The 23,601-nt window shown below is 42.8% G+C and overlaps 1 long non-coding RNA gene across 3 annotated transcripts; it reads right to left on the bottom strand.

Annotated features, from left to right (window-relative positions):
* Positions 1–2,479: 2,479 nt before the first annotated feature.
* Positions 2,480–12,124, bottom strand: LOC132656527 (uncharacterized). 3 transcript variants are annotated; one of them, XR_009594294.1, is made up of 5 exons: positions 11,009–12,124; positions 5,166–5,353; positions 4,089–4,156; positions 3,842–3,975; positions 2,480–3,690 (listed from the first exon to the last, which is right to left on the bottom strand). It is a non-coding gene; the product is annotated as an uncharacterized LOC132656527 (long non-coding RNA). The 3 variants fall into 3 exon arrangements; XR_009594292.1 differs by having other exon boundaries at positions 2,480–3,975; XR_009594293.1 differs by having other exon boundaries at positions 2,480–3,975; positions 11,057–12,124.
* Between the last annotated feature and the right edge of the window lie 11,477 nt (positions 12,125–23,601).

Raw genomic sequence — 23,601 nt, 5'->3', positions numbered from 1 at the left:
CCTCTGTACCCTGAGCAGACACCCCACATATATAGAGGAGCTTAAACAAAATCCTGGAGTGACTGGAAAGAAATAGATCCTAATTCGCACAAATAAATTCTGTGTGACACTGTATCAGGTGTATATGCACTGCATATGAGTTAAATTGGGGAAGCTTCCTGAAGGAAGGAGTTTTTTAAAAAAAATCATTTAAAAAAGAAAATGTATATAGCTTACCAAAAACAACAGAGAGGTAGAATTCCTTAGAGGAATATTTTTCTTTGCATAATATAAATACATACAAAACTTTAATTTGGAGAAATCAAATCACTCCTGCCGCAGAATTTTGGCGTGCCAGACAAGAACATATACTGGATCTTTTCCCCATTCCTTTTAAATATCAAACAGGAGTCCTTTCCTTGTGCTAAAAGAATATGAAAACCCAAAAGACAGACAAAGGACATAGTAGTAAATGACCCCTTTAAAAATACAGAGTTGAAAATTCCTTCAGAAGTGAAATATCACAACCTAAACTACGAACTATTAATTTGTCATTAACCTTCCTGACATCTTTTCCCTATTATATGGGAGATTTTAGTGTTGTCATATACTTGTTTCCATTAGTATGCATGTCATAAAATCTAAGTGTCGTGCATTCATGTCCCATCAGGAATTCCCTACCTGAAGGCACAAATTGACGATGACTGTTTTTGAGAATATTTTCACCTCTTTTTGGACCAACACCTGCTAGTCTGGTCTCGTGTCTCTTTCACTCTCGCAGATAGTATTTCACTGCTTAGAAGCCTTTGAGAGGCAATAGATAACAAACACTCTTTGGTCCCTGGATTTCAATAGAATAACCTGAAACTCCTTATCACGAAGACCCAGGCAGACCACAGCATTGGAGAGTGGCTGATGTTTCCCAGGTCCTAGCTCCATGAATAATAATTTGATTTCTTTTAAACAAAAACGGGTTCAATTAAATGTACATTTGTGTCCCCCCAAACAGTGTTTCACAGCAGCAATAGTCAGTGCCCATGTCCTCCCACTTTGCTTATTTCACACCCTAGTGCTGTGTTCACAGATGTCTTCTGCACAGAGCCGAGGACTGGCTAGACATCAAGGCATCAAGGGTGGTGTCTCAGCGGAGACACCCGGCGGGGCTGCAAACGTGCACATTTCCCGACCTCTTGATGAAGAGGCTTTTTAAGTAGTCCCGAAGACTAGTTCAATAGCCATGAGATGAGGCCTCTGCCGATGTCAGGCTCTGTGATTAAGCCACGTTCACAGGCTTTTTAAGAAGAAAACCTCCAATCTAGCTGAAAGGAGTTCTGGTTTTCAAATGTTAAAAAAAAAAAAAATGTGTCTTTGTATCTCGTGTGTGTATGTGTGTGTGTGTGTGTGTCCTGTCTACCCCCTCTTCACCCGTCCTCCAACTCCCAGCTTTGTGAGTTTGTGTATTTTCATATGGTGTTTAACTAGCATAGAATAAAATTAAATAAATTATTTTAAATAGCATGTCATGATTTTCGAGAACTAGTTTGCACAACAATCACTCAGAATGGTTTACCAACAAACTTGTGCACTCTTTGTTAATGAGTGGATGACCATGATTCCAATCGACAGACTCAACAGTGCATCTTGAAGCTGGCTGTGCGTGAAGAGATAGATTCTAACCTGTACACCTCGCCTTGCAGAGTGCCTGTATCCTCTGTCAGGGTCTTTTACACTTCTGGCACAGCAGGCCAAAGTCTTTCAGAATGACCTATGGAAAATCAATTAACTTCTCTTTAATTCTTCTATTTTATAACAACGAAATAAATACAAACCGACTATGGTCTTCAGAATGAGCACAGTACTAAAGGAGATGTTAGCACACAGAGTGAAACGACAATAAAACTGGATCACACAGGTGAATATGTAGAAATGTGAGGCAACAAGCTGCTTCCCAGCTGTTCAGGAAGAAAGGGTGAAAACGGATTTTCTTCAGGACTGTTATTTTGAGGCTAAATAGCAACAGTGATTAGATACCCCTGTGAGAAACAACAGCTATTAAATTTTACACTCCAAAATGCTTAATTTTACATATACTAAATGTAAATTTTCAAATGTATCATAAGAATTACAAACCCAGGCTGGCCATGGTGGTGCACACCTGTCATCTCAGCTCTTAGGGGACAGAGAGCAGTGGATCTCTGTGAGTTTGAGGCTAGCCTGGTCTACAGAGTGAGTCCAGGACAGCCCAGGCTGGACAGAGAAACCCCGTCTTGAAAAGGAAAACAAAGCCAAGAATCACAAGCCCTAAAGAACATCTTTGTCACTATTATGAAAAGAATGGTGAATGCTGTCTCCACGTTTCAGAAAGACAAGCCGTTGCTTCACTGCAAATTTTCAACCTATTCATAGCGTTTTTGCACAGAACCAGAATGCATTGCCAATAATGAGTGTAGTTATGTTCTGATAAATTATACTGAACTGAGTCTAGATCAGAAATGGGGGAAGTGTTATAACCTACTCATTGAAAATATTTCCTGGCAAACAAGAAAATATTTACCTTTTGGATATTTTTTAAGTATCCATAGTATGAAAAAGAAGTGAATAAGGAACATTAATTTTGAATTATCCTTAATTGTCACGTTATCTGGACAGCAAGACTATCTTAAAGCAAGCTCTGTTGCCATTCACCCAGTTGAAATGAACATTGTTCTTCCCCAAATCAACATGTATTTACTGCACAATATTTTAAAGGCCTGTAGCTTCTACTAAGGGGTAAGAAGAAATGACAAAACAAAACTTTGTTGCAATTATTTTATTCACAAAGTTGTGTCTGTTTCTCAAACAGATGGCATCACATACTATGAGTTGAATGAATTGATGCAAGATAACCTCATATTTCTGTAAGTGTTGGCAAAACTACATTGAGATACATTATGCTTACGCTTACTGTCACTCCAGGGGACAGTGAAAGGTTGGATTATTTACTGCCCACGGTTAGATCACAAAGTCTGAAGTGACTGATAAATAACTACTACATCCAGGATTTGAACTATGTCTCAGACATCTTTGCTGATACAACCAGAAATTAGAAGATCTGGGTTCTAATTGTGGTCCTGCTATAAGTTTGCTAAATTCCATTAAATCCATCCTTCAGCCTGCTGAATCTCAAATTCCTCCGTTCCTAGAAGAAAAGAGAGGGCACATTTTCTCAAATATGCTACCTGTGGAGATTTTCTTTTAACAAATGTGGAAATTGGTAATGATTTTTCCTTGTCATTTCTTTTGTCTGCTTGCTTGCTTGCTTGCTTGTTTGTTTTTTCAAGACTGGGTTTCTTTGTACACAGACTTGACTGTCCTAGAACTAGCTCTGTAGACCATCCAGGCTGGCTTTGAACTCACAGAGATCTTCCAGACTCTGCCTTGGAGTTCTGGGAGTGCTCTGCTCCTAGCCATTTCTTAAGCTTTTATCTTAGCATAATTCTGTTTTTAGATGTATCAAAGCATATTGAAGACTCACGAAGTAAAAGTCACGTTGCAATATCCTCTTCAACTGAAGTAGCTCCCCTTCCCCATTTTTTTTTTTCAAGTTCTTCAGGGAACATGTAAGCTTCCTAGGATCACCCTGGTCCCATCTCCGTAAAATATCTGTCCTTGTTTGCCATCTCCCTTCAGATCCCTGAAAATTTTGTTTCTATTTCTTTTCTCAGCCAATATCTGTAAAAAAGAAAATACAGACCTGGAGAGGCACAGGGCAAAAGCTGCATCTGAGCCACACTATCTCAGGCTAGGACAACAAGGCCCTACACCCAGTCTCCTTGTTAGCCTACAAGGGTGTGGATGAGATAAGCAAGGGTGGGAACCTGACCCAGTGACAGCCAATCAGAAGTGCTTTTGTCTGTGGATCTGAACAGGGTGATTCATCAGCCACCAATCCCATAAGCTTTCAATAGGAGAACAAAAGTCCTCTATTGCCCCAAAGGCTGTGCATGGTTTTACTCCCTGTAGGAAAAAAAAAAAAAAAAGTTAGGTTAGCTGTTAAGAGCAACTTCAGAAATCCCAGAAAACAAAGCTCTGAGGGAAGAATCCAAAAAGACAAAGTTAGTGTACTATACCTGGATCTCCTTAGTAACAGAGGAAAGCAACTGTAATCCAGGCACAGGATACTAGTAACCCCATTTATCTGAAAAGCAAACAAAACAGTTGTAAATAATAATAATAATAATAAAATTATTTAGAAAGTGACCTCAGCATTCCCATCACAGACGGAGTCCCCATTGTGAGCTATGTCGTTTGCACTCTCAGTTCTTACTAGACAGGAACCCAGGAGAGGCATGTGGCCATTTGTCAGCTCCACGTAGCCTTTAAAGGTATGCCATCTTAAAAATATAGAATCTTCACTTCCCATCTTTCTTTTCTTCAATTGAGATAAAATATGAGCTTTTATACAGCTATGAATCCAGGGAAAAAGTCCCAGAATTTGTGCCAGGAAACACAAAATGGAATGGCTGAATTTTCTGCACTGTAAGAAAACATTCCTAAAAGTGGCAGGTAGTAAGGGCATGCAGTCTGCCCAGGGAACACTCTGCCTACCTTTGTCTGGAAGGGGTCTCCAGGGTGAGGACTGCTAATATTACACAAAGGGAATCAGAATTCAAAACAAGCAAATCAACACATCAGCCTTGACACCATCTGACCCTTTTCTCTAGCTGTCCACCTTCTTCTTTCTGTCATTCTTTTATGATTTTGTTTTTTTTTAATCATCAGGCAAAAAGAGCTTGGGAAGGTAATCAAGAGACTTAATTTTTTTAATTAATTTTTTATATTAATTACAGTTTATTCACTTTGTATGCCAGCTGGAGCCCCCTCCCTCATTCCTTCCCAATCACACCCTCCCTCCCTCATCTCCTCCCTGTCCCTCTCCAAGTCCACTGATAGGGGAGGTCCTCCTCCCCTTCCATCTGACCCTAGCTTACAAGGTCTCATCAGGACTGGCTGCATTGTCTTCCTTTATAACCTGGCAAGGCTGCTCCTCCGTGGGGGGAGGGGGAGTGTCAAAGAGCCAGCCACTGAGTACATGTCAGAGACAGTCCCTGTTCCCCTTACTAGGGAGCCCACTTGGATACTGAGCTGCCATGATACCTAATTTCTAAGTGGAGCACCGATCGCTACATTCCCATGGCATGACTTACCCAACTATTCATTACCCAGATGGCTTAGGGAGTCAGGAGTTTTTCCAAAGGCTGCTTGAGTGCTGGCCCTGGAAGTCTGTCGTGCTCCAGGCATCTTTTGAAGAAAGTGATATAGGAAGTCTCTTATTTGTAGATTCCAGGGACTTGTACTCCATAATCCCGATGCCTTGATCATACTGGCTTGGAAACTGGCATTGGATCCAAACAAAATGGTCCATCATTGCATTTTAGCAACACATAAGACAACTTAAAAGATAAATTCAAGATATATCCCTATGCTAGATTCCGACCAACTAAATCAATGTAAATAAATATCAGACACGGGAGTCTATGGAGTAGTAAGCAAGAGATGTTTTTAACTCTTAAGCCCGAGCCAGGCCTTACTGTAAACAGTGAAGTAACAGGGGAAATGTAACAAGAAGCAGAGGCCTTAGTGAAGAATAACAAATTCCTGCTGCCAAGAGGAAGTGATTGATTACTTCAGTAAACACATGTCTATCAGGCATCTTCTTTACGTGAAGAAACAAACGGGAGTAAAACGAAACCTTCATCCTGACAGCATCATCAGCATCATCAGCACATTAACTGACCAGAATTCGGCAAATGCCTAAAAAGCCCAAACACACTACATGCTAAAAACAAAAATCAGGGGAGTGAGCTGATTCAGTGTGTTGATGAGTGAGGTCCCGGGGCCAGGAAGCTCAGTGACTGGGTGCTGACATTGCTTGAACAGGAATGGCATGGGCAAGAGCCGTTTGGAAAAAACTCTGATAGAATGAAAATAAGGGGCAGCCGAGAGGTTAATCTAGACATTCAGGAAAAGGCCAGCTCATGCCAGAACTTGTAGGCCATTTTCATGATTTGGTTTTTAATCCCAAGAGCACAGAGAGGCCATCAAAGGATTCCAATGGAGAGAGACAAGCTGAGAAGCGCATCTAACCTGACAACTGGAACTTCCGTGGGAACAGAGCTTAGAGTGGAAAAACCAGTTCACGGGCTACCGGGCAGAGATGGTGCCTCGGACTATGGTGCCGGACTCTGTCCCAGACATGCGACACCTGGCTGGGAGACAACACTTAATTCTTCTCTGCATTGGTCCTGTATGGCAGAATGCTCCTACCAGGTAAATACTCAGGGCGTGGCTGTCGGCTGAACAGAGAGCAGTTCCAAAGGGATCGGCAGGCAGCAATACCAACAGTCCATTTCTGAATCACCAGCAAATCCAACCCTAAGCAGAGGTGTCTTACGGAGCTACTGTAAGTCTGTGCTTCTCTCGCCGAGTGGCATGAAGGCAAGGGAAGCTTTTTGCCCTGAGATAGCCTCCTACACTAATAGCGAGAAAGTTGATAGCACAAGGATAGAGGTTCTAGTGAGGGGTTCAGTTGGTACCTACGGGCATGTGCAAGACCCTAATTTCAATACTGAAAACCACACACACAAAAGTCTTAGAAAACTGTGGCAGGGGGATTGGGAATTCGACAACAACCCTGAGCTACAGAGTAAGACCTTGTCTCAGAAACCGGGAACAAAACAGCAAACAAACTGACACACTGTCTCAAATTGCCCAGCTGCCTTAGAATATCCCATGGTATTGTAACCGAATGCTGTTTAAACTCTCTGTAGGGCTGGGTTGTAATTCGGTGATAGAATGCTTGTCTGGGCTATGGAAGGCCCCATAGTTGACTGCCAGCACTGAAACAAATAAATAAGCCATCTGTCTCCACTTCTTCATCTGTATGGTGGAGTTATTAGCATTTTGCCTATCTGAAAATGCGACATTGGAGATTAAGTGAGATTACATGCCTTAATCTTTTATCACAAGCTTTGACACATAGAGAGCTCTTGATAAACATTATTATCTTTATCGCCCTTCCTTGGACTCCGAGCTTTGCCGAGGAAAGTTCTCCTGGTTAGAGAACGGGGCCCCGGCCATCAGGTTCTCAGGAAATCTTGCCGGCACTTTGTATTCTCACATGCCCTCCTGAATTAGAGGATTTTTATTTCACACGTTCATTTCAGAGCCATATTTGAAAACCCAGGTCGTCTAACAATCTCTAGTATCCTGAAAGGGAACTTTCTTCCCGCCCTGTAATTATCAACCTATCCACTGGCTTTCTCTTTTCCTGTTCCAAGCAAAATCATTCAGTCTGCTTGCCTTTTCCCCACAGTCCTGCCGTTTCAAAGTTAATTGCGTCTACTTACATTACACACCTGCCTTACTTTGTCTATTAATTTTCGAGTTCTTGTAAGTAGACTGTATCTACTCCATTTGTCCCCCTTTCTTTTCTTATTAACGAACCTCCTCGCTCTGGCACTGGCTGAGATACCCTTCTTCAGTCTCCAAATTCTTTGCTGCTGAGGTGGTTGCTTTTGGCATCTACCTTGCTCATTCACCTTTGTTAGGCAACCCGTCTCAGAGAACATCCCTTTCTGACAGAATACAGGAGGGAATTATTCCTCCAAACAATTTTTTTTAACTACTCTTTCCATTGAGTTGGTTTTTATTGTCTCCTCCTTTTGAATGTCCAGTACTGCTGTCTTGCAGCAAAAATCGCACATTGTCTATACTTCTGGCAGGTAAAGGGAGGGGGAAAAAAAAGAAAGCCCCACCTCCAGGCACTCTTCCAACACGAATCAAATAAAAACCCTCCCAGTGCCATCCCTCTAGGCACTTCTCAGCATGAGGAGGCTTCCTTCACAAAAATTAATTCTGCCTTTTCCAATTTTCATGCTCCACTGGCATTCCTCACCTTCCATATCTGAATCCTGTGTAGGTTGATTGTCTTCCTTAATTGTACTCTTAACACTGATTTCATCTACTTATTCTGGACCTTATTTCATGGCTTGTTGCGAACTATTCATCTCCTGATCTACACCAGGCCCCTTCCCCAACCCTCTCGGACTTTATACAGCTCTTCAACAAGATCCTTGGGATTTCGTTTGTTGGAGGCATTTCTTTCTTAATTTCTTTATTTCTCTTCTTCTTCTTCTTCTTCTTCTGCTTGTGAGGCCTCTTGTTTTGCTTTGTTTTGTTTGGAACTCTTATTACTGTGGGAGATGGTGTGTCCAAGGCTCTGTGCTTTGTTAGCCTGAGTTGCTGCCTTCACTCATAGGTGATCAGCTCAAGTTTGTCTACTTACCCACAAGGGATGGTGTGTGTTTGTGTGTGTGGGGGGGGTCTTGTTCCTGTGTTTTGAACCAAGAAAACTTATTAGCATAGAGATAAGCCACAATGCTTTTTTATATAATCTCTCTGGCATGATGTCTTCCTGGCTGTATATACATACCTCAACTCACAAACTCACTCACAAGGGTAAATTCCCACCTTACATATTCCTAATTCTTAAATAAAATCAGCCTCACCATAACTTCACAGTTCTCTACTCCTGATGCTCTCTAACATCGGATGTATCATTGTTGAAGCCACAGTCCCCAGTCACAGCTTTTAGTTATTTTAAATATACATGCCCTAAGCTGGGCAGGGGGGGCCTTTAATCCCAGCACTCAGGAGGCAGAGGCAGGTGGATCTCTTTGTTTGAGGTCTATTCTCTTCCAGGACAATTATGATCATTTCTTTGAACTACTGCTCAAGAGCCTTGGGCTCTATTTTTCTCCTACTTTTCTTATAGAGTTCTTGCATAACAATATCCCTCCAGATTCGCCTAATTTATAATCCAGCGTGATGTTCTCCAAGGGTCCAGTCACTCAGGCCACAGTGCACGGAGGATCAGCTAGTCTGTGGCTCTCATAGTTGCATATCCTTTCTTTATAGTGACGCTGGTCATTTGAAGGAGATGACCCCATTAGTTGTCCACACTTAAAAACTTGATTCCCAGTTGGTAGCTGTCTGGGGAGGTTTAGGAGGTGTGGCCTCGCTGGAGAAAGTCTATCAATGGGGTAGACTTTGAAGTTTCAAAAGAGCCATTTCAAGTTAGCACTCTCTCCCACAGCAACTGAAAGTTAACTAATACTAACTCTCTAAATGTTATTTCCCAGATTTTAGTGTCTTCTTAAGTAAGATATCCTTTTCCCTGGAATTACATATTAAATTACATACTAAATACTGAAATCTGAGGTTAAAAATTCACATGTAGATATAGTAAGTACATTTTGTGAGCCCTGGGTTATCTTTTCAATTTTCAATTCTTTTTAAAATTCCAGGTCTAATACTTAAGTCAGTTATTCTGCTTCTAATCCGCTTCAGTCATAAGTATAGAAAGCACACCTCTTCTTATATCATAATGCAAATTCTTAGCAAAAATGTTGATAGCAAGAGCCGAGGGTGCAAAGCAAATAGTGGCTGTTGAAGTTGATTTCATTTTTGAGGCCCACCTTTATCCTTGAGCCCCCCGAGCACACAGTATTGCTCATATTTTCTAGGGAATGTATACAGGCCTAACATGCACACCCTAATTATGATGACAGCTAACATGAGCCAGGCATTTTCCTAAAAGTTTTCCACGTCCTGTAGTCTCCATAACAATGCTATGAAGTTGAAGGCCATGCAATTATAACTATTTTAATACAAAGACACGGAAACATAGAGCAATGAAAATGTTTGGTCAAACAGATAACTTGGAAATGTCAACTAATTCTAAAGACTAAATTCATATGCCCTCCTTGAGTTTTTTTTTTTTTTTTTTTTTTTTTGGTCAGATGACATGCAGAAAGACAAGATTTAGTCTGCCTAGTAGTTCCAAAAGCAAGAAATGTGAATGGTTTGATAAAGATGCTACACTAGCTAGAGGTAGCATTTTTCCCTGAAAGTAAACCCAGAGCCCTATCACCTCAGGGTCCACAGTGATTTCATCTGTATGTACTCACACAGTCGATGTAGTTCCCTAGCCTTAGAGCTAGTGACAATGACCAAGGGACCAGATAACTCTAAGATTGTTAGTGACCCTCAGAAATCCAGCTTAACTATTTAACCCATCAGCTTAACTATTTAACCCATCACTCTTTCTATCAGTTCATACTTTCCCCTTATTGTGTGTATGTGCATTTGCCTATGTGAATGTACACCATGTGTGTGGGTGTCCACAATGGCCAGAAGAATGTTTCAGATCCTCAGCAGGTAAGCGTTAAGGGGCAGTTGTGTGCTGCCTAGTGTAGATGCGGGGAACAGATCGTAAGTTCTCTGAAGGGCAGTAATGAACCATCATTCTTTGTTTTGTTTAAGTTACATTTTCACTTGTGTGTGTGTGTGTGTGTGTACATGTATGGAGCATAGGACAACTTGTGGAGTTGGTCCTTTCAGTGTACCACATGGGGTCCTGATATGGGACACTAGTGCCTTCCGAACCCAATCTCATTGGTTCAGTCCACCTTTCTGAACCCCACTTCTCTCCCTACGACCACTGTGAACCTCAGCTAAATAGCACATGCCCTGGAGGCAGCCGGGGAGAGATGTTTCTCTTCTCTCATTTTCATCAGAAAATATGACAGCACCTTCTTCCAAAGTGGGAAGAAGACCTTTCTTTTCTTTCTTGAGGACAGAGTAGAGAAAGCTCGAAATATGCAAAGATGGTTCAAGGCCAGTAAGAACGTTGCGTTATTTTAAGGATGGGGTATAGTTCAAGATCTCTTTGCAGCATCCATGTAAGAGAAACGTTCCTATGTAGCTACCCAGATACAGTTCATATCAAACAGAGCAGCAGTGGCCAAGCAGTCAGAGCCGATGAGCAGGAACACAGATCCCCAGGGAGTCAAAATGGCTAAGGGCCACAGTTACTGGCAAAGGAAACAACAGGAACCAAAGAAAGGATGAAACGCGAGGAGATAAAGGCTAAAGAAAAGGGTTGAAGAGTGGGGAGAAAGAGATCCTTGTGGGCCGGGATAATTACCCTGGGTGGCGGGTATCTTCGGCATCACTGGTAAGTGAGCTGGCTTACCATTCCTGCTTCAGGTCCCACTGTGTTCCTCCCAGACCAAAGTAGACGCCACGCCTGAACGTTGCCTCCAGCTGTGCACGGAGCATCACAACTGTTTTGGCTTTGGTGACGACCCCTGAGAACAGCTGTGCCTGTAGCGCTGACGTTGTTGTTACTTATTTCCTCTGTTTGAGAATACGCCCTGAGCCGGCAAAGTCAGCTCTCTGTTGTTGTCATTTTTTTGTTTGTTGAGACAGGCCCTCACCATGTTGCCAGGATGGGCTCAAACTCAGGACGTTCCTGCTCTCCTATTGTGACTACCACACCCAGCCTTCATTTTGGGTTTTAGATATCAACTGACCTCAAGGCACTGTAGAAAGTGACTAAAATTATCAAAATCCCAAGCTGACTCTGGAATGACCTTGAGCTATGCTGGGTATGGCACAGTCCCAAAGCGTAATCAGGCTGTTCACCCGAAGGAAGCACCACAACATTGCTTTAGTTTTACTGAGTAAAACTTTTGACAAGTGCTTCTAGGAGCCAGTGGCGGAGAACACAGATGAAGAGAATCCTGGGACCCAGCAGGCAGAACTCAGTTGAGGCAGGAAAATTTCTCATTGCTGCACCCCCAAAACACATCTCCAAAGACAAGTTTCCACGAAAATTGATACAGCTGTGTTGTGTTTCAAAAGTGAATTCTTTGGAGCCGCAGGAGCCGCGCACTGAGTGGGTTTGGCGTTGTGTGCTTCAGTCAGTGAGACAAAGTAGATCAAAGCTTTAGGAAACAGGCCGGCCAGAGTGCTGCGCATCTCCTGCTACTGAAACAGCAGAAATGGTTCTTGTCGCTGGATGTTTCAGGACAAGTTAGATCCGAAAGAAATGAAGGTGAATCCTTTTCCTGGCGACTCCTTTGGCAGCTCTCAGCGTCCAGGCGTGGTAGGGGCAGGGTCACGTGGCCATCTTTTTGCGATGGAGAACATGGGACTATCCCTTTTTCAGATTGTGCTTGCAATCTACAAATTCCAGCCAAGCCAGATTTCAGGCTCTCTCCAAAACTGTTGCCAGGCACTAAATCCAAAAGAATTGCACTGCACGGACTTTTGAAAGAAATCAATTACAGACTTCCTTTATTTGCCAAACAATAAACTACTAGAAATATTTTCTGTGAAACATACAAAGACCTGCAGTGGTTTTGCGAGGTGTTTGCAGGTCAGCCTTCTTTGGACACCAAGGTAGAACATGATGAATGAAGTAGAACTTTTCACAACACACAGTATTCCTTCTCAGGCTTCCGCTGTGAAGGAATGTGAATGCTAAAGACCAGTGATGGGAACCAGCAGCCAAAAGAGAATTCAGGGCCATTCTTGCTGACCACATTGTGGAGTTACTGAGGAAACCACAAGATAAAGCGTTCAGCTTTCCTTCTGTGTGTAGGAGAAAATGTTTTGGAGGAAATTATGCTTGGGGACAGTTTCTTAGCTCCAAAATCAAGTAAGTCATGGTACTTCATTTGGATGAAGGAGAAGAATCTCATCTGAGATCCCTACATGGTAAAACTACATTGTTAAGCCCACAAATTGGAAACAGAAATTGCTTCAGAAATATAGTGAGGAAAAGAGGCTTAAATTATAATATTAACCTATATTTCTATTAATTCTCCACGTCCCTATCAGTCACAGGTGCCTGGACAGGTTGGGCAAAATCATGAATGTGACTGGCTATGGCAGGCCAGTTTCCATACATAGGGCCTGAGCTACAGTAAAATGATATTAGAAAACAAAACAGACCTGGATCTTGTGCAGGAAATCCATCTCTGTCTAAACCAATGGAAAAACATGTGAAAAGCAAAAATGTCTGGAGAACCAAGTACTTACAGACCGCTTCGTTGTTAATTAACTTATATACCTGGATTATATTAACCAAAATCTCCCTTAATTTCTCAATAAAAAAAGCTAATAGACATCTGAAACTACTTCACCTACCTTTCCTGCCAATTCTGTTCTTCTTAGGTCTCCCGTCTCTGTGAAAGGATATTGTTGTCTATAACTTTCAGACATGCTCCTGTCTGGTTTCTCCTAGGAACAGGTAGATCTGTGCGTACCAACTGACACTGAACGCCTTTCCTCTTCCTCTTCACTTCCAATGTGTACCCTATATACAGCACAGTTCTGATCACTGAAACAGTTTTTGCACAGTCTTTCTTCTCCTCTGTCACAATCTCTGCCTCCTCCACCCTCAATTCCTATTTCCTTCCCGAAGTTCTTTCAGAAAGTGATCATTTGAAAAGAATTTTTGCTCCTTATAAATACAGGTCTGTGAACTCTAGAAACCAAAAATCAGGTATTGAGAATTTCAGTTGCTTAATTATAACCAACAAAAATAACAACAAGACTCAGTCTGTAGTGTACAGATATGGAACTGAGTTTTAACTGGAATAGAAGCCAACATAGAAAGGTTCCAGGGATGTAAAGAACCTTCCAACTCATATTTAAATGCTTCCAGTTGTGTGATTTCCTTCAGAATCTCCTGATCATTGCTCTTCAGTGGCTGGCACCAAACTTTAACTTTGGCCTATAGGACAAAATGAGTGTTTAGTAGACTAAGTATAGAGTATAGTTTTGCCCAGCCAGCAGGTGAATTCAAGGCTAGCCTGGGCAAGTTAGTGCAACCTGGTCTCCACATAAAAGATAAGAAGGGAAGTTAGGTTGTATGTCAGTGATGGAGTGCTTTTCTAGCATGTGCAAGGCTCTGGGTTCAATTCCCATTGGCATAGACTTGTGCACACAGCACCCTTCACACACACACAGAGATAGGGGGCAGCGAGACAGAAAGAGAGATTATGGAGAAAAACAAACTGATCTTTAAAATGAACCCAATAAGTGGGTTAGGCTTACTAGACAAAAATCTCTTAACTGCAGAATATTCAAATACAATGAAAAAAAAGAGGGATGAGGTAAGAAAATTTGTAAGAATAATTTAATAGCATACAAGTTGCCTAATTTGAAAATCAAGCACCAGGGAAATGGTCTAGCCTACAGAAGGGTCCTGGGGACATAAAAAAGGATGCTGATGTCCTCTGTGCTAAAGTAATGCACCTCCCCAGACACCAGACGCTATCAACTGTCAGTAACAGAGCATCTTAGATAAGAGAAAATCTGGGGGCCTCCTTTATCACACATTCAAGTGTAGGTATTGCTTCTGCCTGCCTCACCACCACCAAGAAAGAAAATAACGAAAACTGATTTCTCTATGGGCACTGAATGTAAGTTTACACTGTGACCTTAGATCCCCAAATGAAGCTTGACTTAGGCCCACTTGTCAGACGACCTTTGTATAACATACCCAGTTCCTTTGAGACTGCAGTAGCTATGGTGAGACTCAGACCATCCCATATCACCCAGCCAATGCCTAGGGAGTACATGGGATGGTAATCTTTAATGATAAAAAGTCTTTACATTGGCTCCTGAGCATTAAAGTAATGACTAGCAGAAGTCACCGGCTCAGCTCTTCTTCACCCAAAGAATACAGGAAGCAGTGCCATTTCTTGGGGAAATTGAAAAGATTGGTGCAATTAAAAGTCCAAATGGGCAGGCATGGACAGGCCTAGAATCCCATCACTGAATTGTTTGCTCTGACAGAGAGATGGCATAGATAGGAACTGGTTAAAAGAGGATGTTATTAATGGGTGATCCTAAATCACTGTGGATTCTAGAACAATCCTAAGTGGACAGTGTGTTCTCCTTTTGCCTAGAAGAACAGTCATAATACGAGCTCCTTCAGATTTCTGTGTGTAGCTATTGATCCAGTTCTACAGTCAAGGACATGGGAACGTTGAAATGGCTGGTATGTGGAATTTGAGAGCAGTTTAGGTAAATGAACACTTCAGGACAGGCATCGAGCTGAAGACACGAAATGGCATGGCAAGTCCCTCCCGAACATAGCCCCCATGCAGAAGCTCTCCACAGAGGACAGAACATCAGATGTGGAGGTCTGACTATTTATGTCCCTGCCTGAGACTGTCTTAGCTAGGGTCTCTGTTGCTGCAGTGAAACACCATGACCAAAAAGCAAGTTTTGTAGAAAGGAGCTCATTCAGTATATAATACTTCCACATTGTGGTCATCACTGAAGGAAGTCTGGACAGGAACACAAACAGGACAGGAACCTAGAGGCAGGAGCTGATGCTGAGGGGTGCTGCCCGGAGGGATGCTGCTTAGCTGCTTACTGACTTGCTCCCCACAGCTTCCTCAGGCTGCTTTTTTATAGGTCCCAAGACCACCAGCCCGGGGATGGCATGACACACAATAGGTTGTGCCCTCCCGCATCGATCACTACTTGAGAAAATGCTTTACAGCTGGATCTTATGGAGGCGTTTTCTCACCTGTGGCTCCTTCCTCTCTGATGACTCTAGCTTGTATCAAGGTGACACAATACCCGCAAGTACGGAGACATACATGCCTGTAATCATATCCACAACTTCTCTGCGGGGCGCAGGCAGCCAGTTTGATAGCTGTTCTTATTCAGGCAGCCCTGTGTTTTCCCCACAGGGTCATGATAAAGAAACGATGGTGTGTCTCCCTGTGCATAGATCTCATTGCCAGGGTTCACAGGGTTGTTCTCACAGCCAAGGGTCCAATTTGACACTAAGAAAATGACTGATACCAGCTTTTGTGCCATAGTTCAAGGAAAGTAGCCAGTGAGGGACAGGCTTCCTTCCCTAAGCATCTAAACTGCAGCATTTGTCCTTCCTAAAAGAGACTACTGCAGTGATTTTTTTTTTTTTTTTGCCTTAACAATTCTCTAAGCAGCATGATCCATGAACTATCCAGGAGGTCATGTGACACCATTCCAATGAGTAAGGCAGAAGCGTAAGTCTGAAGGGACTTTAGAGGAAAGCACAAGCACTTATTCTCTTGATGCCACTTCCTTTCCTCTGACAACCCTTTGGACTCAGCTTTAAAGACAAGATGTTTGGTGTCTCAACCAGTAGCTTAACCATAAGGACCAGAACTGTGGAAGCAGCCCCTAATGTCAGCTAAGGCATTCATTTGCCATCAGGCTCCTGGTGTGTGAGTCAAGCAGCCCCTTGATCCATTTAAGGCCCTGCGCTGGAGTCATCAGTACTCATAACTGTCCTGCTGTTGGGGGGAATCACGTCAATAAAGATAAAATTTTGTGATGTCAGTGTCCTAGAGTTTCACTGCTGTGAAGAGACACCTTTACCACAGCAACTCTTATAAAGGAAAACACTTAGTTGGGACTGGCCTAGTTCAGAGGTTTAGTCCACTGTCATCATGACGGGAAACATGGTGGCAGGCAGGCAGATGTGGTGCTGGAGGAGCTGAGAGTCTACATCTGGATCCACAGGCAGTGGGAAGAGACAGTAAGCCACAAGGCCTGGCTTAAGCTTCTGAGACCTCAAAGCCCACCCCCCAGTGACACACTTCTTCCTCAAGGCCACAACTACTCCAATAAAGCCACACCTCCTAATAGTGCCACTTCCTATGGGCCAAGCATTCAAACACAGGAGCCAATGGGGGCCATTCCTACTCAAACCACCACAATCAGGTTTTGCTCCATGAGGTTTATTATTATGGAATCACAGGCTCCTGTCTATTGCTTGTCCTCTCATCTGAAATTGTTAAGGCACTTTCAAACTAACAATTACATCTTGAAGTAGAATTAGCATAATATACATAGTCTCACATAGGTGTGGAGTAGGTAAGACTATATATATATGCAATATTATAGAGAGAGTAGACAGAGAGAGAGAGAGAGAGAGCCTCAGTTGCCGTCTCTTGTCCCCCTCCCGCTCCCTTGTTTCCTTACTTTCTCCAATTGGTCTCACTACTATTTTTATATATTTTGTGTATGTGTATGACCCAATGAGTTTAATAAACTTATGGGAATATGGAAAGAGGGTTTATTAACTTACATTTGTTCATTTTTAAAATTAAGTCACATGTATCTGTGTGTCCAAATACCATGGTGTACATGTGGGCATCACAGGGCAACTTCTAAGACTTGATTCTCTCCCACCATTTGGATTGTGGGTATCAAATTCAGGTCATTAGGTGTGGCGGCAAGTTCCTTTATTTCATTGTTTGTTTGTTCATTTATTTCACAGTTTGTTTGGAAGGTCAGTAGCATAGCATGCAAGGTACTCAGCTGAGTGTCACTATTGATGACACTTCTCCAGTATCTAAACTTTGGGGCATTATGAAAGCCAGTAGGCAGAATACAGTCTCCTTTTTTAACCAATGAGAACAAAGCACAGAGCACTATAACTGGCCCAACTCAATGAGTACTTAGGATCAAGCTAAGAACCACCACATCACTTACACTTTAATATATGTAAAGGATAAGAAAACAAGGCTATGAATGAGCTTCGTAGAAAAAGCAGACAGATTCTTTTTTTCTTAAAACACACAAGACTCAGTTCACTCAGAATCCTCCTCCCTGAATGTTATAGACATATGAAATCTAAGTGGCTATAGAATCTATGTGTATCAATTCAATATCTCAAGGAAGGTAAGGAAAAGAATTTCCATTTTTTTTTCCCAAATGACTTTTCTTTGCCGAAAAGAACTGTTACAAACACAACAAATATAGGCAAGGTTTCTTTTCCTATGTTGAAAGGAAATAAGTCACATTTGTGGGAATACACTTGTCTTTTCCATACTGACTACTGCTACACAGAAAAAGAAATCAGATCATACAAGCCAGTCTCCAGGAGTGTTGAAGGAAGGCAAAGGTCCAGTGTGATGGTGTCCTTTACAGCTAAGGACTCAGAGAATTTTCAGGCAAGCTGTTTTACGGAGCACTCTTGACATTTTAGAACAGGTGGCACCAGGGGCAGTCGGTAACCAAGCAGATGTAGTGTCAAATTATGGGTATGGAGGGTCTTAAAAAAAAAAAAGAGCTCTGCAAAAGTGAGCACTTAATTAAGGGTATTCAAATCCCTTGATGCCTCAGCTAATTCACCTGCTCCCCTTTTTGACCTAAAATAAGCCATCTAATCCAAAACATGAGTTGTTGCGTTTTTTTTTTTTTTTCAAACCAATGAAGCAATTTGTCACTCAAGTCACTTAGTGCCATGTATTGCCATTAGTCACCCTAATGCAGTGCAAACTTGTGGTTATGACATTTAATGTTTCTGGGTAGGCTATTTTAGTGAGAAATAAATAATTTCCCCTGCTCGGCTAATACTTGCTGGTGTAGAGAGGTACTCTAACGTCACCGCTCCCTCTCCCTATGCTGGAACAAGAGTAATGAGCAGCATCTGCTCTAAATCCATTCCTAGGGGAAAAGGCTTGCGATCTCTCCCACTCTCAAAGGCTCTCTGAGATTAGGAAAAGGGGGGGGAAGGTTCTGAGAAAAAGGCCATCGTAACCTCATACATGTGCGCACACTTCCACTGGAGAACGTGGAAAAATATGCAGAGGAGGAAACAGCGCACAGTAAATGTGTTTACTGCCTCTCCTTAATAAACGGTGGCGGTAGGAGGAGGTTTGATGGATAAGCTCTGCTTCCGTCCAGCTTTGGCTCCGCGCAGATGCTTGGAACACCTGCAGCACTCATAAACAGACACATTTACAATCTGCCTCTGTAAAGTGCCTTAAGCCACATCTCATCCAAGTGGCCTTTGTGTTGTTTTCCCACCTGGGATGCAGGGCACAGGGTCAGAGCCCTTTGGTCTCTCCCCCGCTCCCAGTGTGGCACGCACATGAGCTAGCTTCTAACAGGGATCAAGTTTTTTTTTTTTTTAATTATCTGAAGGTTTCTCTTGATTTCTTGGCTTCTAGTTCTGCTGAGATGTCTGGACCTTTGTTTATTTTTACCCTTTTGGAAGCATATTCCCAGATTTCTTCTAGATTGAGGAAGAGAAAAATAAACTCAAGAGAATGAAGTAACATAACATGATCCCTTGGGGAAACTTCAGTATCTGATTTTTCCTGTTTTGTTTTAAATTTGGCCATTCTTTTATACAAATTTGAAACAGACCAGTTTAAAGCTAATAAAAATAAGACTTTCCTTTAAATATGAAATCACCTGCTGTAATATTTAGGAACTTGTATATAGAATTTGTTAAGAAGTCTGATAATTCCATTATTAAAAAAAATAGTTCAATTGTAAAGGAAAGTAAACGATCTGAACATTTTTCCAAAAGAAAATATAAATCATCAATAAATGTGAAAAGATGTTTGATGTCATTATCAAGTAACTCAAAATCCAAACGACAATCTTTAAGGCAGCTAGTTGATATGTAAATGGCATAGTCTACTTGAGAAATCAGTCCTTAGAAGGTTAAGCATAGACTTAACAAATGAATTATTGACCTCTCATGTCTGTTGCCAATACTTGACCAGAAGCAGCTTGAAGGAAGGATTTGTTTCAGCTTGCAGTTGAAGGGGATACAGTCCATCACCATGGGAAGTTATGGCAGCATGAGCATGAGGCAGCTTCTGGCTTTGTACCTGCTTCAGGATGCAGAGGTGAAAGCAGGTGCCTTGCTTGTTTCCCAGTTCATGGGATGCTGCTGATGACATTTAGGGTGGTTCTTCCTTACCCTGTTAAACTTTTCCATAATGCCTTCACAGACACACCCAAAGTCACATTTCCATATTGATTCTAAATCCCAAGAAATTGACAATGTAGATTAACCACCATATCAAATTATCCATCAACTCTACTCTGAGAAATATACCAGAAAACCTGGAAACATATGCCTAGGCAGATACCCAAATAACAGTGCAATTACTCATAAAAGCCATTAGATGAAAACAACTCAAAAGTCTCAACAGATAAAATAAACAAAATGTGATATACTCAAGTAGAAATGTATTTGGCCCCAAAAAGGAAGTACTCGTATATGCTATCATATTAGATATATATTATATATACCTCAAAAATATAACAGTATATGAAAGAAAGCCAGTAACAAAATCTTAATTACGTATTATGTGATTTCACTTGTATGAAGCATGAATAACACATCTACGGAGATGAAAAGTGACTAGTGGTTGTTGAGGGCTAGAAGGAATGGCTGCACTATAAACAGACATAGCTAACACTGTTTCAACATCCGGGTAGTCAACCCCACAGAAAATGCTAGTTATTTTTATTTTGGAGAGGTATTCATGAAGTCAACTTCCTCCATTTTTTGTATTAACATTCCTGAAATACAACTTCTTGAGGAACCAAGGCAGAATATAAGCTAAAGGTATCGCTTACGGCTCTCTGAGGGTAAGAAGAACCGAGGTTACTGTAGTCCTGGTAACACAAGGCTCTAATTATGAACAAGAAAATTGCCTTCTTCATGAATTGTGATTTCTCTTCCACTTTCAGCCTCCAGCTGAGAACAAAGTCAAGTATTTTCATTCAAGAGATCCATGTTTGCTTCTGCTGCTAACCACGGTTGTGGTGTTGCTGGGAGCGGGAGAATAACAAACTAAAGAAACCAGTGAGAGCTAAGCAGTTGTCAATAACCAGCCCTGAAGGAAGGTAGCCTGCACAGTGAAAAGGCGAAAATGGCCAGCGGGCTGATTGGTGCAAGAGAGTGCTCTTCATAAACCTCAGAGAGGGAGAATTTTTCTCTTCTTCCAGAGGCCAGGGCCTGCTCCTCCCAAACTCCCTGTATCATTGGCCTAGGACTCAAAACTTCATGCAGCGAACAATTTGAAGCTTGAGACTGCCCTCTTCCCCTTTTCCGACCCTCAGCTCAGTTATGGAGCACAGTAGTCCAGGTGCCAGCCACCAGCTAGTGGAGGGAGGAGCCTAATGCCTATGGCCTTCTTGGCAGTGGCAGTAACTCTAAGTGATTACGTATTGAAAATGGGCACCCAATTTCTATCTCATACAGCACCCAATACCAATATTGTTTTGGTTCACAATATTTCAGAACCAGGTATAAAGAAGAGTTAAACATTCATGCCCCCCCCAAAAAAAAAAACATTCATGCTCCCTCATGCTGGAAGAGTTTAATTTCAAATGCTACTTTAGTTATCTTTGAAGGCAAAAAGTAACAGAAGCCTGAGTAAGGAACAAGACGCAAAAAGAGGCCCGTTTTATTGGTGAATCATCTTTCAGTACCACCGCCCCTCGCTTCCAGCCTGGGCCCATCTTCTGCCCCCTTCCTTTGGCAAGCTCTCTCTCTCTTTTGCCCGGAAGTTGAGAGGATAAGGGGCTACAAGAGTGTTTGTGGATAAAAGGCACTCTCATTTTTTTTAAAGGCATTCTTTACATTCTTTTCATTTTTAAATCCACCAGGTTTTGGCGGAAGACCAAAGGAACGTGCTGCCCTTTTATTATATGGTAAGTAAGAATGGATATCGCTAAACCCGAGAGGATTTCCGTGTCTCCTTTAACTTCTCGTGGAGAGGTCAGCTCCGGTTTGATGGTCTGTGCCTGGACTGTGAGCAGTCGGGGGTAGGGTTCGTTCCAGAAGCAGGGAAGTGGATTAAGAACATCGGCAGCATAAAATGCTCTCGAATCTACAGGCAAGTTTGGAGAAATCGCTCAGAGATGTTTACCGTACTTCCCCACCAAGCGCTTTTAAAGAATTCAGGCGTGCCGAGAGGAGCACAGACAGGCTATATCAGAAACACACAGGGAAGGGACCTCTGAGAAGTCTCAGGCTTCTGTAAAACAGCATCAAACGGTCCACCTGTGAAAACTTAAAGAACAAGCTATGCAAGAGAGGAGCCCTGAACCCAGGAAGCAGAGAGTGGTAGGAATAGCTCCGCTCCGGGTTGTCCATAACTAAGTTTAATAAGGACTATCTTTTTACAGTTTGCTGCTTTAGGAGAATCCACTGTGCCTTTAATCCCCAAAGAGACAACAACAACCACACTAGTGCTCTGGCATCACCCCTGAACGTCATCCCGGTTGAGGAGACTGGGGTGGTTATCGCGATTGGGGGCAGGGAAACACGTGTCATGGAATTGCACACACAGCACACACGGTTGACCTAGACTTTGCGGGTAGAGTATGAGAGGTCAAGCTTCTTGGATCAAGAGTGGGAGACCCTAGGGTCTGGGAGAAAAGAGACGGAAAGGGCGATAGCTCGCAAGACACCTAGGTCAAGGGCTCCCGGCGGAACTGGCTTTTGAACCTCCCCTCTGCACCCTAGGCCTCCATCTGCAATCCCCCGGAAGCTGTGCTAAGAATTCAATGAGGCATTGTAGAGACAGAACTCAGCCCCGGACGTAGCACTTAAGCAGATGCTAAGTCATTATTATCATAACAATCCCATTACGCTCTGAAGCCTATTTAAACAAAATTATTCCGCCCCCCCTTCCCCCCCAAGACCTGCCTATTCTAAGTCCTTCCTTCTGGAGCACAGTCAAAGACTTGTGTGGTGATCGTCGTCTTGGTTTTTAGGGTCTGAAAGCTGAGCGAGGCATCCTCTCTAGAAGGCAGGAAGCCAGTGGCTCCCTTCCCCTAGCAGAGGTCCCCTGATTCCCGTGTCTCCACCATCCTTTCAAGGCATTTGGCCTACAACCCCTACTTGAGAACTGAAGAGTCAAAGGAGGCCTTGCCCCGGGTGCTCAGGCTCATTAAGATGAATTGCCTGTCTCCTCTTAGTGGAAGTAAGGCGAAGTATGCCGAGTGAGCCCAGGAAGGACAAAGAGCATGAAAGTCTAATTAGGAGAGGGAGGCTCACCCAGTTTGAGTGTCAAGGGGTGGGGGGTGAGGCAGGGCTAACAAACAAGACCGGAACTAGAGAGTCACGTTCTGCGTGTCTGCATTAGCACTCACCCACGCAGAGAGCACCTCCCGGAGCTCCCGTGGCGTGGTCTGCGCGCAGCCCAACTGCCTTTTCCCGTCTCCTGGTCTCTGAAGGAGTTTCAGAGAAAGATATTGCTGACAGCTCTGGAGCTCGACGCATAAAACCATCAAGAGCCGCGTTCAGAATCTGGTTCCTCTCTGTGAGCTCGAGAAAACTCCCTGATCGAAGTCCCGTACAATCCTACCGATTTGTGATTAAAAATTTACATTAGACTATCTGAGGGTCGTTTTTCTTATGAAGGAAAACGGCCATGAAGATGAAAACAGGTGGGGGAGGGATGTTAAGAAACTCCCCCAAGAGCTTGGGTGCTTTACACGTTTGATTATCCATAGAACACCAAAGGCAATGTTGCGTTCAGCCTGGACAGAAAAAAAACTGGGGTTCAATAAGAGGCAAAGCCAGGCTTCAAAGCCAGGCCTCCAAGTGCTCCCCACCCAGAGGCTTTGCATCACACCAGTTTGCTTCCCTGCTGTGTTACTGCAAGCTGGGCGTTCTTACTCGGCCTCTAGCACTTTTGTGGCCTTTTCCTCACTTATAAAGTGAGGAGATTAGAATAAATCACCTCAAAGTTACTTTCCCCGCTTCTTCGGTTTATTGAAAGGAAGGGCCTTCCTACAAGGCAAGACGCCTGAGAATAGCAGGGGTCTTTTCCACACGTGGAAACACCCGGTCCCCTCCTCACTCAGAGGGAGACAAAGCTAGCAGCCATAGGGGAGCTGGTCGCTGTGCTGAGAAAGCAGGCAAGTGTGAATTCTAATCCTAGTGCCGACACTGAC

This window comes from Meriones unguiculatus, chromosome 9 (assembly GCF_030254825.1).
Source record: "Meriones unguiculatus strain TT.TT164.6M chromosome 9, Bangor_MerUng_6.1, whole genome shotgun sequence".
In the NCBI taxonomy this organism is placed as follows: domain Eukaryota; kingdom Metazoa; phylum Chordata; class Mammalia; order Rodentia; family Muridae; genus Meriones; species Meriones unguiculatus.
The sequence above is the reverse complement of the archived record's forward strand: the minus strand, read 5'-3'. Positions and strand labels throughout refer to the sequence as shown.